Source organism: Erythrolamprus reginae, chromosome 1 (assembly GCF_031021105.1).
Source record: "Erythrolamprus reginae isolate rEryReg1 chromosome 1, rEryReg1.hap1, whole genome shotgun sequence".
NCBI classification, from domain to species: domain Eukaryota; kingdom Metazoa; phylum Chordata; class Lepidosauria; order Squamata; family Dipsadidae; genus Erythrolamprus; species Erythrolamprus reginae.
The window spans coordinates 309873418-309891143 of record NC_091950.1 but is presented as its reverse complement, the minus strand read 5'-3'; the positions used below and the strand labels follow the sequence as shown (position 1 = coordinate 309891143).

Here is a 17726-nt window from a genome sequence, read left to right as displayed (position 1 = left end):
AAACCCGGGTTGGGGGTTCGGGGGGGGTAGGAAGCCCCCCATGCTGGCGGAGACCTTTTAAAACACCCGTGCTGCTTCCCAGCTGAGTCCTCAAGCCAAGCGCAGAAGTTAGCCTTGAATCCCTTTGAATCCCGCCGCTTCTGCTGGATACGGGCGATGGGGGGGCGAGCTGCCACAGCCCCTGGCTTCCGCGCCGCTCGTCCCACCCACCGCCCGTATCCAGCAGAAGCTGCTGGATTCAAAGTCCTGGTGTGGGGGGCTGTCGGGACAAGCCGCGCACAAAGGCCGAGGCGAGGCTGAGCAGGAGGAGAAGCCAACCAGCGAGGCGGTGGGCTGGGAGCCGCAGGTGAAAGGAGCTCGGGCATCGGAGCGCGGCGCCAGGCATTGTTCTCCGGACCCCGCCCGCAGCCTGGAGAGGGAAAGGGCCGCCGCGGGGCTGAGCGGGCGGCGTCCGGAGAACAATGTCCGAGCTCCTTTCGCCTGCGGCTCCCAGCCCACCGCCTGTCTCCTGCTGCCCGGTTTAGCCAGGACACGAGCGGCGAAGGCCGGGACACCCCCCACCCCCCACATTCCTCCAAGTCATTTCGCCTGCTGCCCGGTTTAGCCAGGACACGAGCGGCGAAATGACTTGGAGGAATGTGAAGCTGAAACCGGCTGGGACACCCCCCACCCCCCACATTCCTCCAAGTCATTTCGCCTGCTGCCCGGTTTAGCCAGGACACGAGCGACGAAATGACTTGGAGGAATGTGAAGCTGAAACCGGCCGGGACACCCCCACCCCCCACATTCCTCCAAGTCATTTTGCCTGCTGCCCGGTTTAGCCAGGACACGAGCGGCGAAATGACTTGGAGGAATGTGAAGCTGAAACCGGCCGGGACACCCCCCACCCCCCACATTCCTCCAAGTCATTTTGCCTGCTGCCCGGTTTAGCCAGGACACGAGCAGAGAAATGACTTGGAGGAATGTGAAGCGGAAACCGGCCGGGACACCCCCCACCCCCCCACATTCCTCCAAGTCATTTCGCCTGCTGCCCGGTTTAGCCAGGACACGAGCGGCGAAATGACTTGGAGAAATATGAAGCCGGTTTCAGCTTCACATTCCTCCAAGTCATTTCGCCGCTCGTGTCCTGGCTAAACCGGGCAGCAGGAGACAGGGGGTGGGCTGGGAGCCGCAGGCGAAAGGAGCTCGGACATTGTTCTCCGGACCCCGCCCGCTCAGCCCCGCGGCGGCCCTTTCCCTCTCCAGGCTGCGGGCGGGGTCCGGAGAACAATGCCTGGCGCCGCGCTCCGATGCCCGAGCTCCTTTCACCTGCGGCTCCCAGCCCACCGCCTCGCTGGGACTCAGCTCGAAAGCGGCGACAGCCAGCGCGGAGAAGCCGTTCGCCGGCGCTGGTTGTCGGCGCTTTTGAGCTGAGTCCCGGAGCGAATTCGCTCCGGGACTCAGCTCGAAAGCGGCGACAGCCAGCGCGGAGAAGCCGTTCGCCGGCGCTGGCTGTCGGCGCTTTGGGGCTGAGTCCCGGAGCGAATTCGCTCCGGGACTCAGCTCGAAAGCGGCGACAGCCAGCGCGGAGAAGCCGTTCGCCGGCGCTGGCTGTCGGCGCTTTGGGGCTGAGTCCCGGAGCGAATTCGCTCCGGGACTCAGCTCGAAAGCGGCGACAGCCCGCGCGGAGAAGCCGTTCGCCGGCGCTGGCTGTCGGCGCTTTGGGGCTGAGTCCCGGAGCGAATTCGCTCCGGGACTCAGCTCGAAAGCGGCGACAGCCAGCGCGGAGAAGCCGTTCGCTGGCGCTGGCTGTCGGCGCTTTTGAGCTGAGTCCCGGAGCGAATTCGCTCCGGGACTCAGCTCGAAAGCGCCGACAGCCAGCGCGGCGCGGCTGTTTTAAAATGTCGCCGCCGGCATGGGGGGCTTGCCAGTACCCCCCAGACCCCCAACCCGGGTTTGGGGGGCTGCTAGGAAGCCCCCCATGTCGGCGGCGACATTTTAAAACAGCCCCGCCGCCCCCAATCTTCGGCTCCTCGCTAGCGCTGCGGAAGTAAAAACACCATCTGCACATGCGCAGATGGTGTTTTTACTTCCGCAGCGCTACTTCGCGAAAACCCGCTCGTTGCGGGGGGTCCTGGAACGGAACCCTCGCAACGAGCGGGGGATCACTGTATTTATATGTATTTTATAGACATTTTTTCCCCATTATTATGATGATGACTTCTACTCTGAACGGAGCAACTGTAGCTCCACTAAATGTTGTATGTTTTGTTTGTTATGTTTGTTATTTTGAAAAATTAATAAAATATTTTTTAAAAAAATTTCACTCTGCCTTCTCTTTGCTGCCTTTATTTTCTAGATAGTCATGAATAGGAATATTAACTCTCTTAACTGAAAGCATGTAGAGAGTTACTTCCAGGTTCTTCTTGAAACAATTACCGTATATATATATTTTTTCTGTTAAGTTACAAATCTGCTTTACTTTCTTGCTCCAGTTAGATTTGTCCTTTCAAAAATACTCAAAATACACATAAATTTACTGCTTCAAATACCAAAAGCTGTATTCTGCACTCTGATTATAAACTGTAATGCAAACTGGTTTTAAATCATTCACAGCAATAGTTTTAATATGTCTATAGTAAGCCATATTTAGAGGCAAAAAGTTATGCTGGACACATGTATCATGTCACAATTTAATTCTTACACCAAAACCTCTGACATAAATATATGCATTATGTTAGTTATGTCATGATATGAAGCATGTATCATCAGTCCCCCACCCTGTAGACACCTGTGAATATTAAGTAATGCTAGGTTTATATTAGCTTATGAAGTAGAAACTAGTTCTGTAAATTTGAACAGATGAAAAATCCATACAATACAAAAGACTCAAGGTCTAAGCTTACTTCGTAAATGCTTCAGGCATTTCATTTCTAAGATGTATTTATAAAAAGATGTATGCAATAAAAAACTATAAACGAAGCAATGGAAGTGATGTTCGGGTGCCTGGAGGCTGTTGGGGCCTGGATGGGTGACAACAAACTCAAACTCAACCCAGACAAGACGGAGTGGCTGTGGGTCTTGCCTCCCAAGGACAATTCCATCTGTCCGTCCATTACGCTGGGGGGGAACTATTGACCTCCTCAGAGAGGGTCTGCAACTTGAGCGTCCTCCTCGATCCACAGCTGACATTGGAACATCATCTTTTGGCTGTGGCCAGGGGGGCGTTTGCCCAGGCTAGCCTAGTGCACCAGTTGCAGCCCTATCTGGACAGGGAGTCATTGCTCACAGTCACTCATTCCCTTATCACCTCGAGGTTCGATTACTGCAACGCTCTCTACATGGGGCTACCTTTGAAAAGTGTTCAGAAACTTCAGATCGTGCAGAATGTGGCGCGAGAGCCATTGTGGGGCTTCCTAGCTTCGCCCACGTTACTGCAACACTCCATGGCCTGCACTGGCTGCCGATCGGTTTCTGGTCACAATTCAAAGTGTTGGTAATGACCTTTAAAGCCCTACATGGCATTGGGCTAGAATACATCTGGAACTGCCTTCTACCACACAAATCACAGGGGCCGATAAGGTCCCACAGAGTTGGCCTTCTCCAGGTCCCGTCGACCAAACAATGCCATTTGGCGGGCCCCAGGGGAAGAGCCTTCTCTGTGGTGGCCCCGGCCCTCTGGAATCAACTCCCCCCAGAGATTAGAATGGCCCCCACCCCCCTTGTCTTTCGCAAACTACTCAAGACCCACCTTTGTCGCCAGGCATGGGGGAGTTAAGATATTCCTTCCCCTAGGCCATTACAAGCTATGCATGGTATGTTTGTGTGTATGTTTGGTTTTTATAATAAGGGTTTTTAGTTGTTTTATTAAATTGAATTGTTACATGTTGTTTTTATCATTGTTGTTAGCCGCCCCGAGTCTGCGGAGAGGGGCGGCATACAAATCCAATTAATAATAATAATAATAATAATAATAATAATAATAATAATAAATATGTGGTTTGTAGGATGCTCTCATAAGTAATAATGAAGAGAAAAATCCTGTTTCTCATGGTGGCCCATCAGGAGAAATAAGTAAGACAACCCATCATCTCTGAAACCCAACAACTGCAGAAGTGGTATTTAGCTGGCTCAGACCAGTTCGGTGAACAGGTAGTGGCTACCTGGGAGTGGGCTTGCCCCCGCACCCTGGCACTATACCGTCCTATTTCTGCATGTTTTGAAGCTGCGTCCATGCATGCAAACCACACGTGTGAGCAAAGCATGCATGCTCACATTCGCGAACCAGTAGGGAAGGTACATGAATACCACCTCTGCTATCATGGCACAAAGAAACTGGAATAAATGAAGTACAGTATTGCAAATGTGAGATTATATGTTTCAGAAAACATTATCCACAGCTTTCTGCATTTTTCTACCTGGCAAGTGCTGTTCATGGCAATATTCTAAGAAGACTGAAACCTTTTCACCCTTCCATGGTGCCAAATTGTTCAGAACAAATTGTTCCGTGTGTGCTTAGTAAGTGGTTACATTTCACATCATTTGAACCATATTATCCTAAGCAGCCCTATGAATCACGTTATTAATCACTGCTCTATTTTCCATTAATGACATTAATTATTATACACCTTCTGTAATAGAAAGCCAAAATGGAAAGGAGCAGAAACAGCTTCAGATTTCCCCAAGAGGTAGCAGCAAATCTGTTTCCATCTTCTTTTTCAGCAGTAATAGTTTCCAGATATTTATTTCCATGCATAATATCGAAGTGCAGTTGCTCGATCTTGTTGTCTTTTCTCTCTTTTTTTTCCAAATTGAAAGGCTTTTTGGAAAATTGATTTTATACATTAAAAATCTCAATTATTGCCTCTTTAACTTTGAAATTCTCCTTTAAAAGTTATATGCAAAAAGACTTACAGTGTAACTGTAATCCACAGGATATTTCCTCAAAAGCAACCTCAATTTTTATAATCACTTTTTTATGGGGTGTTAGTTTTTAGATAATGTTTTAGTTTTAGATAATATTCAACTTCTTTCTATCATTTTGTATCTATTTATATTGTACAGTGGTACCTCATGATACGAACCCCTCGCCATACGAACAACCCGAGATACAAACCCGGGGTTAGGAAATTGTTTGCCTCTTCTTACGAACGTTTTCCGTCTTACGAACCCGCTGCAGAGAAGCCCCGCCGCCCGGCTGTCGCTTTTTGAAACAGCCGGGGGGCTTCTCGGCGTCCTCCTGAACCCGAACGCCAAACCCGAACTTCCGGGTTCGGCGTTCGGGAGGCCACCGAGAAGCCCCCCGGATGTTTCAAAAGGTGACAGCCGGGCGGTGGGGCTTCTCGGCGGCCACCCGAACCCGAACTTTTGCCGAACTTCTGGGTTCAGCATTGGGAGAACGCTGAGAAGTGCCCAGCTGTTTCAAAAGGTGACAGCCGGGCGGCGGGGTTTTTTTGTGGGGGTTTTTCATTGCACGCATTAATTCATTTTATATTGTTTCCTATGGGAAACAATGTTTCATCTTATGAACTTTTTGCCTTACGAACCTCCCCCGGGAACCAATTAGGTTCGTAAGACGAGGTATTACTGTATTTATATTGTTGTTGTAAGCCGCCCTAAGTCCTTCAGGATTGGGCGGCATAGAAGTCAAATATATAAATAAATAAATGTTCCTCAATATTGTTTCCTTTCTAATAGTACTGCATAGGATTTCAATTCCAAGAGAGCTTTCTTATTTAGAGTAGAACTTTTGCTTTCCGATGGTCTTAGGAACTATTTGCATGTAAGTAGACTAGCCTGGAGACAGATAAATGACTGATATCTCAGTTCCTAAGACCATAGGAAATATGTGTTTCCCAATAGTCTTAGGTGACCCCAGTGAAAGGATCATTCGACCTCCAAAGGGGTCGCAACCCACAGATTGACAACTGCTGCTCCTTTTTGTATCCTGACTGCTTAATTCCAAATCTTGTTTGACTGACTGGAGATATCTAATCTCCTGAACCTGATGCTCAGAACCTTATCAGAATTGGAATCTGTTGTGACAACAAATCTTTATGGAAAAAACAAAGATAATCACTTGATAGTAGCAAAAATGTCTTTTGTATATCTTTGCTCCCATTGAATTTTATTTCAGATGTTTAATATGTATGTATGTATGTATGTATGTATGTATGCATGCATGTATGTATATCAGTAGTCTATTTGCATGTGAATGGACCAGCCTGGAGACAGATAAATGACTGGTGTCTCAGTTCATAAGACCATCGGAAATATGTGTTTTCCAACAGTATATATAATCTGTACCATGGGAACTTCTTACCATGCAGAGAAGCCGAATTTCCAGCCTGTGCATGCATTGCCATCTTGTTTTTGACTTTTTTTGCATTTTTTTAAAAAAATCAGCACTGCACATGGGTGTGCATGCACAGCACATGTGACCACAAGACGTGGCCACGCTGCACAAGAGGAAGCAAATTGGCAACGAGGTAAGTTAGAACCCACCCCTAAGCTTCCTAATAATTTTATTATTTTATAGAATAGAATAGAATAGAATTTTATTGGCCAAGTGTGATTGGACACACAAAGAATTTGTCTTGTTGCTTATGCTCTCAGCGTACATAAAATAAAAAGATACATTTGTCAAGAATCATGTGGTACAACACTTAATGATTGTCATAGGGGTCAAATAAGCAATGAAGAAACAATCAATATTAATAAAAATCTTACAATACAAGCAACAAGTTACACTCATACAGAGGAAAAGGATGATAGGAATGATGAGAAAAACTAGTACAATAGAAGTGCAAATTTAGTAAAAAGTCTGACAGTATTGAGGGAATTATTTGTTTAGTAGAGTGATGGCATTCAGGAAAAATCTGTTCTTGTGTCTAGTTGTCTTGGTGTGCAGTGCTCTGTAGCGACATTTTGAGGGTAGGAGTTGAAACAGTTTATGTCCAGGATGCGAGGGGTCAGTTAATATTTTCCCTGCCCTCTTTTTGACTTGTGCAGTATACAGGTCCTCAATGGAAGGCAGGTTGGCAGCAATGGTTTTTTCTGCAGTTTTAGGGTTAAGGGTCACCACCACAACATGAGAAACTGTATTAAAGAGTCGCGATATTAAGGTCGACAAACCACTGTCATAGAGCATTGTATTCCAAGCCCCATTTGGGATAGCCCAAATGATGAAACCAAGTTACTTAGAAGTATAACTATTGGAAAGACATAATTTCCAGCTATCTACTGCTCTTTCATATCTCTGACAATGCACTGTGACAGTTATCAATCATCCTCTTTTACAGTTAATGCGTGCTATTATTTATTTGCAGGCATATAAGACTTGAATTAACCATACGGCAGCTCAATGAGACTCTTTTATTTCTGTCCTGGTACCGTCAGTCTTGAAAAATATATTAATGCTCTAACTGATATATTTAACTAAATTTTCCTTTTGCAAACTAGCGAGATCTGGGATTAGTGAACAGAGATCTGTAAAGGAGGAGCAACATCTCATTTTGGATTGTGCCAGACTTCGCATCTGACATTTATTATTATAGTGGTATTCAGTAGAAAGAAATCTGCATTGTATTCACTATGTCAAGAAAGAAAGCCGTGACATTTAAAGCTGGCGGCGGGGGGGGGGGGGGATCATTGATTAGAATTGAAGCATTAAGCTGGGATTTTTAAAACACTAGTTAAATGTTGAGTATTTCTAGACTTTTAGACCACCCAACAATCAGAGTTCTCTGGAATTTAGGCATTTATATTTGAAGGAACATTTTTTGCCAAATTCATCAAATCTTATCTGACAGTGAAATGTCACAGCAATTTTTCCAGCCATGCTGGGATGAATATATTTCAGTTCTGAGTATTTGTTGATATTTTGACCCTTTGACCTTAAGATACCAACAAGCTGAAACTCTCAGTGTGAAAAGATTAAGTCAAGCTTTGGGACAGGATTAGATTTACAGTTCATTTGTAAGTCCCTGTCTCCTTCTCTCCATGCCTTGCTCTGTTGGCCAAACTTTCTTTCAATGACTATTCAAGCAATAGGGCATGAAGGATATTTAACTGGGAGGCATCAAAAAGTCCCAGTGTTCAGAACTCCTGACATTATTGACCTACATTAGTATAACTTAGGAACAAGTTACAGACAAAAAATTAGTTTTAAAAGACATTCCAGACTTTATTATTTTTAAAGGAACTTAAAATGGATCCAGATGTTTGCAGATGATATATGGGAACTGAAGGCTATGATACAACTACAGTGTAAAAATCTATCTGAAGTTTACAGTTTTTAATTGAAAAGAACATTTGCTGTCACGCTGCCACATGTTTTTTATTATCTACAATAGACCTCTCCCCTTTTCTAAGAGGGCGTGCATAAGTACACCTTTGTGCCTACCATTCCTGTCCTAATGTCTTTTTATCTTTTGTATCTCTACTTTATACTTATATTATGTTAAACATACTACATTACAATACTATTTTTGTATGACAAATAAATAATAAATAAATGTTTCCTGTACAGTTTTTTTTAAATCTTCTGGAACAATGTTTGAATAATTAAATTTGTCCCAATCTCTAAACTTGTTCAATCGGTATTGTAGGAACTGGAAATTATTATACAGTGTTCCCTCGATTTTCGCGGGTTCAAACTTCGTGAATAGCCTATACCACTGTTTTTCAAAAAATATTAATTAAAAAATACTTCGTGGGTTTTTTTCTATACCACGGTTTTTCCTGCCCGATGACATCATACGTCATCGCCAAACTAATAATTTTTGCAAATAAATAACAAAAATAATAATTATTGTTAATAAATAATTATGTTTATAAATATCAGGATCACTAAATGTCTTATTCAATGGTGAGTACCAGTAATAATGGTGAGTAAATGGTTGTTAAGGGAATGGGAAATAGTAATTTAGGGTTTAAAGTGTTAAGGGATGGCTTGTGATACTGTTCTTAGCCAAAAATTGTGCATTTACTTCCGCATCTCTACTTCACGGAAATTCGACTTTCGCGGGCGGTCTCGGAACGCATCCCCCACGAAAATTGAGGGAACACTGTATTTCTATTTTACTCAAAAGGAGACAAGAGTAAGAGTTTGGAGAAAGCCATTGAAAGTCTCTTAAATTATCCTTCAAAAATAAAAGATACAGATGTCATATAATTACTGGACATACAAATGCACAATTCTGCATGGCCTATTGGACATATTCACAATATACACTCATCTATGGGTGTAGTTAATTCAGGTTAGCGATCTATTCATGAATAGGACAACAGTTGATCAAATAAACCAGGAGTGTCAAACTCAATTTCATTGAAGGACACATTAGGGTTGTGTTTGACCTCTGGGGGCTGGAGGGACATGGTCAGGACATGGCCAGTTCAATATCATTCATGTCAGGAACGCCCTTGGTGGCCTGAGTGCTTCCGAGCTTCATTTTTGGCTGCCAAAGCCTCCTACAACTCTCTGCCAGTGAAAACAGAAGTTGAGAAGGCCTCTCAAGCTCTGTTTCACTGGCAGAGGGTTACAGGAGGCCATGACAGCTTAAAATTGAGCTCAGGAGCTCATTTTCATTGGGAGAATCACCATAGGCCAGACCTCTGCTGTTTTCAGGGTGACCCTGTGGGCCAGACCTAAGGTACCTTGTGGGCCGGATCTGGCCTTGAGTTTGACACCCTTGGAATAAACAGTTCTTTGCTTAGTCTCCTCATTTTCACCACTTTATTTTTATTTATTTTATTTATTTATTTTGTCCAATACACAATACATATTGAAGAGGATAGACATGAAGTATTATATATAAAGAAAAGATATAAAAGTAGAGGAGAAGGTATATGAAAGGAACAAAAGATATATGATATATGAGATAAGGAGAGACAATTGGGCAGGGGACGAAAGGCAGGCTAGTTCACTTATATACGCCCCTTACTGACCTCTTAGGAACCTGGAGAGGTCAATCGTGGATAGTTTAAGGGAGAAATGTTGGGGGTTAGGGGTTGACACTACTGAGTCCGGTAATGAGTTCCATGCTTCCACAACTCGATGGAATCTTTTTTTAAAAAAAAAATCTCCCTAACTATAGATACAAAATAGTAGTTAAATATAAATAACATTCTGGTCACATTGTGGCCAGAATCACTGCACAGAATTTGGGAAGTTAATTTGTCTGTCACCCAGTTTTACACGTATCTGTCCTGACTGACATTTGTGGCTGGTGAGACTATTGTTTAATGAAACACTGAAAACAAAAATGTTGGAAGGACTTGTACCACAATTGCTATGCAAGGCAGGAAAATTAGGATGAGCTGCTTTACCTATTTCTATTCCTTAAATTGGATCATTCATCTGCATAAATTTAATCACTTATAACAATTTTGAATAGAGTAGGTGGAGGATTCTTACAAAGCAGCTATATGCAAAAAAGGAAATTAATTTCCCAATATAGAGAATTAGGAAATAGAAAGAGTCTTTGGAGAGGGGCGGCATACAAATCTAATAAATAAATAAATAAATAAATAATAATAAATATCATCTCTCTTTCTCTCTCTCTCTCTCTCCCTCTTTCTCTTTGTCTTTCTCTATTTCTCTCATGTTCTGTCTGAAAGAATTTGAAAGACATAAAATTACATATATATTAGTAAACAAAAAGAATGTTTCAGAAATGGCAAAGAATATAAAAATGTATAATTCGTATTTAAGATCTGGCAATCTTTTCAGAATGGAAGTAGGAAACTGATTAGATATCTTGGAATATGTCCTTTGATTATGAAATGGAACAATTTAAATATTTGGGTATATAAAAATGAAAAAAAGTGGCAGTGATAAACACACACATACGTTCACCCACTCATGTTTGCCCAATCTCTAAAATACAATATCCTTGCCTGTCTCTTTCTATTTTATATCTAAAAGCTTTTGCTTGTTCTTACAAAGAATCAATATTGCATTAATATTGTACCTGCCTCCATGGAGATATACAGTACTTCCCCTATTCTTATGGCAAAATCATACTGATTTTTATTAAAATAAATAAAAAGATGCTTCATGATGCCCCACCACCAGGAGCTGTAGTGGTGCAGTGGTTAAAATGCAGTACTGCAACTTAATTTAGGCCACTGCCAAAATTCAATCCTGAAGAAGCTCAAGATTGACTCATCCTTCCATCCTTCCAGGGTTGCTACAATGAAAACCCAGATTGTTGGGAGAAATATGCTGACATTTGTAAACTGCCCAGAGACTGCTGTAAAGCACTATGGGGCTATATATAAATCTAAGTGTTATTGCTATTTAAAATACATGCAGATTATTGAAAGTTTGAGCTGTGGTGGCGCAGTGGTTAGAATGCAGTATTGCAGGCTAACTCGCTACTCACTGCCAAGTGTTCGATTCTGAGTGGCCCAAGATTGACTCAGCTTTCCATTCTTCTGAGATCAGTAAAATGAGGACCCCAATTGGGGCAATATGCTGACTTTGTAAACCTCTTAGGGAGGGCTACAAAGCACTGTCAAGTGGTATGTAAGTCTATGTGCTATTGTTACTACTATTGCTAAAGTACCACAGAAGACAATGTATAATTATTGGGATCAGAACATTATTTTTCTACCTCACAGTAGCCATTGTTGGATATTTACAAAGCTGGCCTTAAAATTAGGCTGCAACTGCTGCCTTTGGTAGCAACTTTCTGGTATGAAAAACTGTGGTTTGTTTGTGTTACCAGTTTATTATTTATTTATTTATTATTTATGTATTTATTCATTTGTCCAATACACAAATACATAGGAAGAAAAATAGACATGTAGTAATATATATATAAGGGTAAAGTGAACTTAGAGGAGAGGATATATGAAAGAAAGAAAATATATATGATAAGTGAGAGAAAGGAAAGACAATTGGCCAGGGGACGAAAGGCACACCAGTGCACTTATGTACGCCCCTTACTGGCCTCTTAGGAACCTGGAGAGGTCAATTCTGGAGAGTCTAAGGGAGAAATGTTGGGGGTTAGGGGCTGACACAATTGAGTCCGGCAATGAGTTCCACCCTTCGATAACTCAATTGTTATAGGATTACATTCAGACACAGCTCTATCTAGAGCAAACTAAATTAAATCAATAAATTATTATCCAAGACTTAAGTTATTTCAATGAGTTTTCTCTAAGTATTAAATACCCGGAATGGGTGATATACCAAAAACCTGATATTGTTTTTAAAAAGGACATTTTCTAGCCATTTTAGTTGCTAAAAGTTTAAAAGAAATGAAGAGAAACAAATATACACTGCTCAAAAAAATAAAGGGAACACTTAAAAAACAGAATATGATTTCAAGTAAATCAAACTTCTGTGAAAACAAACTGTCCACTTAGGAAGCAACACTGACTGACAGTCAATTTCACATGCTATTGTGCAAATGGAATAGTTGTGCAAATGAAATATTCAATGAGAATATTTCATTCATTCGGATCTAGGATGTGTTATTTGAGTGTTCCCTTTATTTTTTTGAGCAGTATATTTTTCCCAGGGTAGAAAACATTTAACTAGAGTTAAAAGTCTGCAATACTTTTTATATCATCATTTTGTTGGCTTGAATCAGTGGTAATTAAACATTAGTAATTTCTTGGGGTTTATACTAAATCTAGCTGTAAACCATAAGAACTCCATTTAAAAATAGACTTTTATAAAGAAATACATTAAATGCAAGTAATTATGGAAATAATACAAATGAAATGAAGGAAAAAACCCTATGATATTCATTAATTTCTACTTTTTGGCTTAATGAAAATCACAGGATTCAGAAGCAACGAAGCCCAACTTATTTGAGAGCTATACGTTCTGTGGGAGTGACCTGGTGGGTATGGTGTGGCTTGATGGGCATGGCTTTGTGGGCCTGCAGGGGAAGGATACTGAAAAATTTCAATTCCCACCCCATTCCAGGAGAAGTGTACTGCAAAATCCCCATTCCCTTCCCACTTCTGGGAGAAGGTTATTGCAAAATTTCTATTCCCATGCCTCTCTGGGGGCCAGCCAGAGGTGGTATTTACAGTTTCTCCAAACTACTCCAAATTTCCACTACCAGTTCTCCAGAACCTGTCAGAACCTGCTGGATTTCACGTCTATGCTAATTGCCAACTATAATAATAATAATAATAATAATAATAATAATAATAATAATAATAATAATAATAATGTGCAGACTCTGTAAAGAAACAGATGAAACAATCGATCACATACTCAGCTGCTGCAAAAGGATCACACAGACTGACTACAAGCATAGACATGATGCTGTGGCACAGATGATCCACTGGAACTTGTGCCGGAACTACCATTTACCAGTGGCAAAGAACTGGTGGGATCATAAGCCCGAAAAAGTGGTTGAAAATGAGCAATCAAAACTACTGTGGGACTTCCGACTTCAGACTGACCGAATTCTGAAGCATAACACACCAGACATTGTGATCGTGGAGATCTCCATCTGTCAATTGCAAAAGGCCGCTTTACTGGGATCGGCAAACATAATTCGCCGCTACATCATGCAGTCCTAGGTGCTTGGGAAGCGCCCGACTGGTGATGAAATACGAAATCCAGCATAGTGATCTTGTTTGCTGTGTTGTACTGACATAATAATAATAATAATAATAATAATAATAATAATAATAACAACAACAACAACAACAACAGAAACAACAACAGAAACAACAGAGTTGGAAGGGACCTTAGAGGTCCTACACTACTTCAGACAGGTGGTTATCCTACATCTGCTTAAAAACTTCCAGTATTGGAGTATTCACAACTTCTGGAGGCAAGCTGTTCTACTGATTAAATGTTCTGACTATCAGAACAAATCAAATTTCTCCTTAGTGCTAAGTTACTTCTCTCCTTGTTTAGTTTCCACTGATTGCTTCTTGTTCTATCCTCAGGTACTTTGGAGAATAGGTTGACTTCTTCTTCTTTGTGGCAATCCCTGAGATATTGGAACACTGCTATCATGTCCCCACTGGTCCTCCTTTTCTTGCCCACAGTGAAGGGCTACCACAATTTTTACTACCACTCTGTGGGCGTGGCTTCTGCAGGACGCCCTGCATTTTCTTTCGAATCTTTCAGTGCAAATTGGGTGCTCTGGGGTGGAGCTCCATTTCCGCTGCCCCACTGTGTTCTCCCCCATCCAGGCAGTAGCCCCCCCTGCATGCTCAGTTCCTGCAACCGTTCTTCATATGTTTTAGCCTGCAGTCCCCTAATCATCTTCCCTGCACTTGATTTCTAGAGTATCAATATCCTTTTTGCATCGTGACTTCAAATCTACATTTATACTGTACCTTTTCCCCCCCTCTTAGTCACTGATCATTCTTTCAGGGAGAAAAAAAACCCATAACAGATTGCCTTTGGTTAAAAACTTTACTATGTTAATAGCCTGTAACTAAAAAAACGAAATAACATAGCCCCAAGCATTGAGGGAGAACCTCCCATATCAGCAGAATAACTGAAAGGGGAAAAGCCATGAGTAGATTATTATGAGGTCAAAATGAAGAACAATTCACTGTTGTGCCCTCAGCACCAACATAACTTTATATAAGGCCTGGAACGTGTTCTTTCATGGATCTCAGCAGAAGCAAGAAAATTGCTATCGCCCCACTAATAGCCACCTTTCCCTCACCACTGTCAAAGGTTAATGGATCGCTTGCGAATATAATGATACCCGGTCAAAGAATATTGTCTCCAGACAGGTGGAAAAATCTGCTAGATTGTCCACTGTCATGGACACTTAAACACTCATAAAGGGGGCTGAGATGAAGAGAAACCGGAAAATTGTCACTTTGAACAAAATACCATGTCCCCACCATGTACAGCAAAATATCAACAGATTTCTAATACTCACAACAACTGTAATAGATATTTAAGCTTGGGGATTTAAACTGAAATGCCTAATATCAGAGTGCATGCCAACAACTTGAGATGACAAGAAAGAACACCCTGCTTTGTAAAGTAAAGTAAAGAAAAGGAAGGAATACATTTGGCAAAGATAACCTTCAAATGAGAATAATAAATAACTTTGAATGATGTACGGTGACAAACTTCACAGTTATAATTCACAGTTTTAAACTGTAATGCTATGTCTTGTTACTGCAGAGTTAACGCTTGCAGCATTTTTGAAAAAAAAGTCCAAATAACTAATTCATGCAACTACAAAATTTCCAATGTTTTAGATTGCATTACATATTGAAACATTTGTTTGGGAGAACTAAAATTGTGTAGGCATATGATTATATATTGATGTTGGGAATACACAAACTCACAAGTAATTATGAAGAAACACAGAATCTGTGTTTGAAGAGAAATATTTATAACACTGAATTAAGGAAGTATCTTTGAAAAAACAATGACTAATAAAAAGAAATAAATAATCAACCAGCAAGGCAACACTGTAACAAAATTATTGTTTTTATAAGACTGTAAATACGATCTTTGTTGAGTGTTTCTAACATTTCACTAAATACAAGAAATACTGTATTTTTCAAGATTTTCCGCAATATTATTAGATGAATATACACTGCTCAAATAATTATAGGGAACACTCAAATAACACATCCTAGATCTGAATGAATGAAATATTCTCATTGAATACTTTGTTCTGTACAAAGTTGAATGTGCTGGCAACAAAATGAAATTGATTGTCAATCAGTGTTGCTTCCTAAGTGGACAGTTTGATTTCACAGAAGTTTGATTTACTTGGAGTTACATTCTGTTGTTTATTTTTTTTGAGCAGTATATTTTATTTTAAATTCTTCTTTTTAAAAGTGTCAGCATACATCAAAGGTGGTTTTCTCCTTAGAAACAATTCAGAATTCAATGCATGTTCCATCTATTCTGTTCTCTCCAAACTTTGAAGCACACATATTTTTGACATACAGATGTCAGAATATAACTAGTGCCAAATTAAGATTTCCGTAACATTGATAATATAACTATTTCATATGCAGTAAAACCATTTCTGATTTATTTTGTTTTTCTTACCTGATTGTTAGAGCTTTCCCCCCACATTTTCTGTGCTATTTTTTGTCTAAATCTTAGTGTTACATGATGGTGGAGAAAGCAAAAACTTCATGTACCACTTCATGTATTAAGAAACTATTTGTTTACAATGAAGCTAGATGACAATGATTGGCAAAAAAATGCAAATGCAGAGCAGTAATCTACCTTTCTTTCTCTCCATCATCAATCTGCAGGCACCCACATACATCTTCTTTATACTGAATCTCTTCAGGCATTTCTCTAATATCAGACCCATAGGAAGGCTAAATCTACTTTTATTGAAATTGGCTACAATGACAAAACCATGCCAATTTCAGCCCATTTTGCCTAGGTAATGGCTCCTACATTTTATTATTTATTTATTATTTATTAATCAGATTTGTATGCTGCTCCTCTCCGCAGACTCGAGGCGGCTAACAACAATAAAAAGACAATGTAAACAAATCTAATATTAAAAATAATCTTAAAAAACCCAATTTAAAGAACCAATCATACATACAAACATACCATGTATAAATTCTATAAGCCTAGGGGGAGGGAAAATTTCAATTCCCCCATGCCTGAGTCCAGTGTTCCCTCTAATTTTTTGGGGGGGTGGGCGGAAAAGTATAGTGTCTGAGCAGCAGTCCCTTTGGGACTGGGCGGCACAGAAATAATAAATAAATAAACAAATAAACAAACAAACAAATAAATAAAAAACCCACCCTGTTTTGCCTCAGAGAATTTCAAAATAAAATACTGTACTGTGTGTCTATAACAGTGAGCTCATAATAGGGCAACTCTATCAATATCAAAATGCCACTTAAATAGTTGAGCTAGTTTCAAACTAGATTTTGATTTTCTTTCTCTCTTCCTTACTCCCATTCTTTTTCTTTCTCTTTTCCTTCCTCTCTTTTTTCTATCTGTTTCTCTCTCTTCCTCTCTTCCTCTCTCTCTCCTTCCCTCTCACTCTTTCCCTCTTGGCTTCTGGGCAGTTTTGGAAAACTCTGAGTTGATGATGATTTTTAAGTGAGCAATTGCTCACTGCTCAGCTTAGAGGGAACTATGTGCCTGACAACAGAGGTGGGTTTTGAGGAGCTTACGAAAGGCAAGGAGGGTGGGGGCAACTCTGATATCTGGGGGGAGTTGGTTCCAGAGGGTTGGGGCCACCACAGAGAAGGCTCTTCCCCTGGGTCCCGCCAGACGACATTGTTTAATCGACGGGACCCGGAGAAGGCCAACTCTGTGGGACCTAACTGGTCGCTGTGATTCATGCGACAGAACTTACTTTGATCAAGGCCATCTTCCATACTGTCTATAGTCAGGGGTATCGAACTGGCGGACCTTGGCCACAGGCCATGCCCACTCCAGGTCTGAGAAAGGGCAAAGCATTGCAAAACATCACGTGACAGCAATGTAATGCCGCAGGTTTGACACGTGTGCTCTATATTCTCTATACAGTACGAACATTTAAATTTGTCTTTACATTTCACATTAGGGGAACTTGATGTAAATGAATTTCTGAATTTAAACAGCTTTATTCAGTGCACAAACACCCTTTCTTTTGATCTGAAATAAACTTTAAAGATGTCCATGAAGAAGCTAGTCTTGGAGAGCATCTCTGTAGGATGATGGAGAGTCACAAAATGATCCTTAGATTCCCTGTTCTTAGCCAGATCTAGGTGTGTCTGTTCATAATTCTGTGTTATTCGAAAAATCTCTCAAGTCTTGT

General features: G+C 41.2%; 1 protein-coding gene across 1 annotated transcript in view; it reads right to left on the bottom strand.

Annotated features, from left to right (window-relative positions):
- LAMA2 (laminin subunit alpha 2) overlaps positions 1–17726 on the bottom strand; it is a 528196-nt gene that overhangs the window by 368845 nt on the left and 141625 nt on the right. The gene's annotated exons all lie outside the window — the stretch shown is intronic.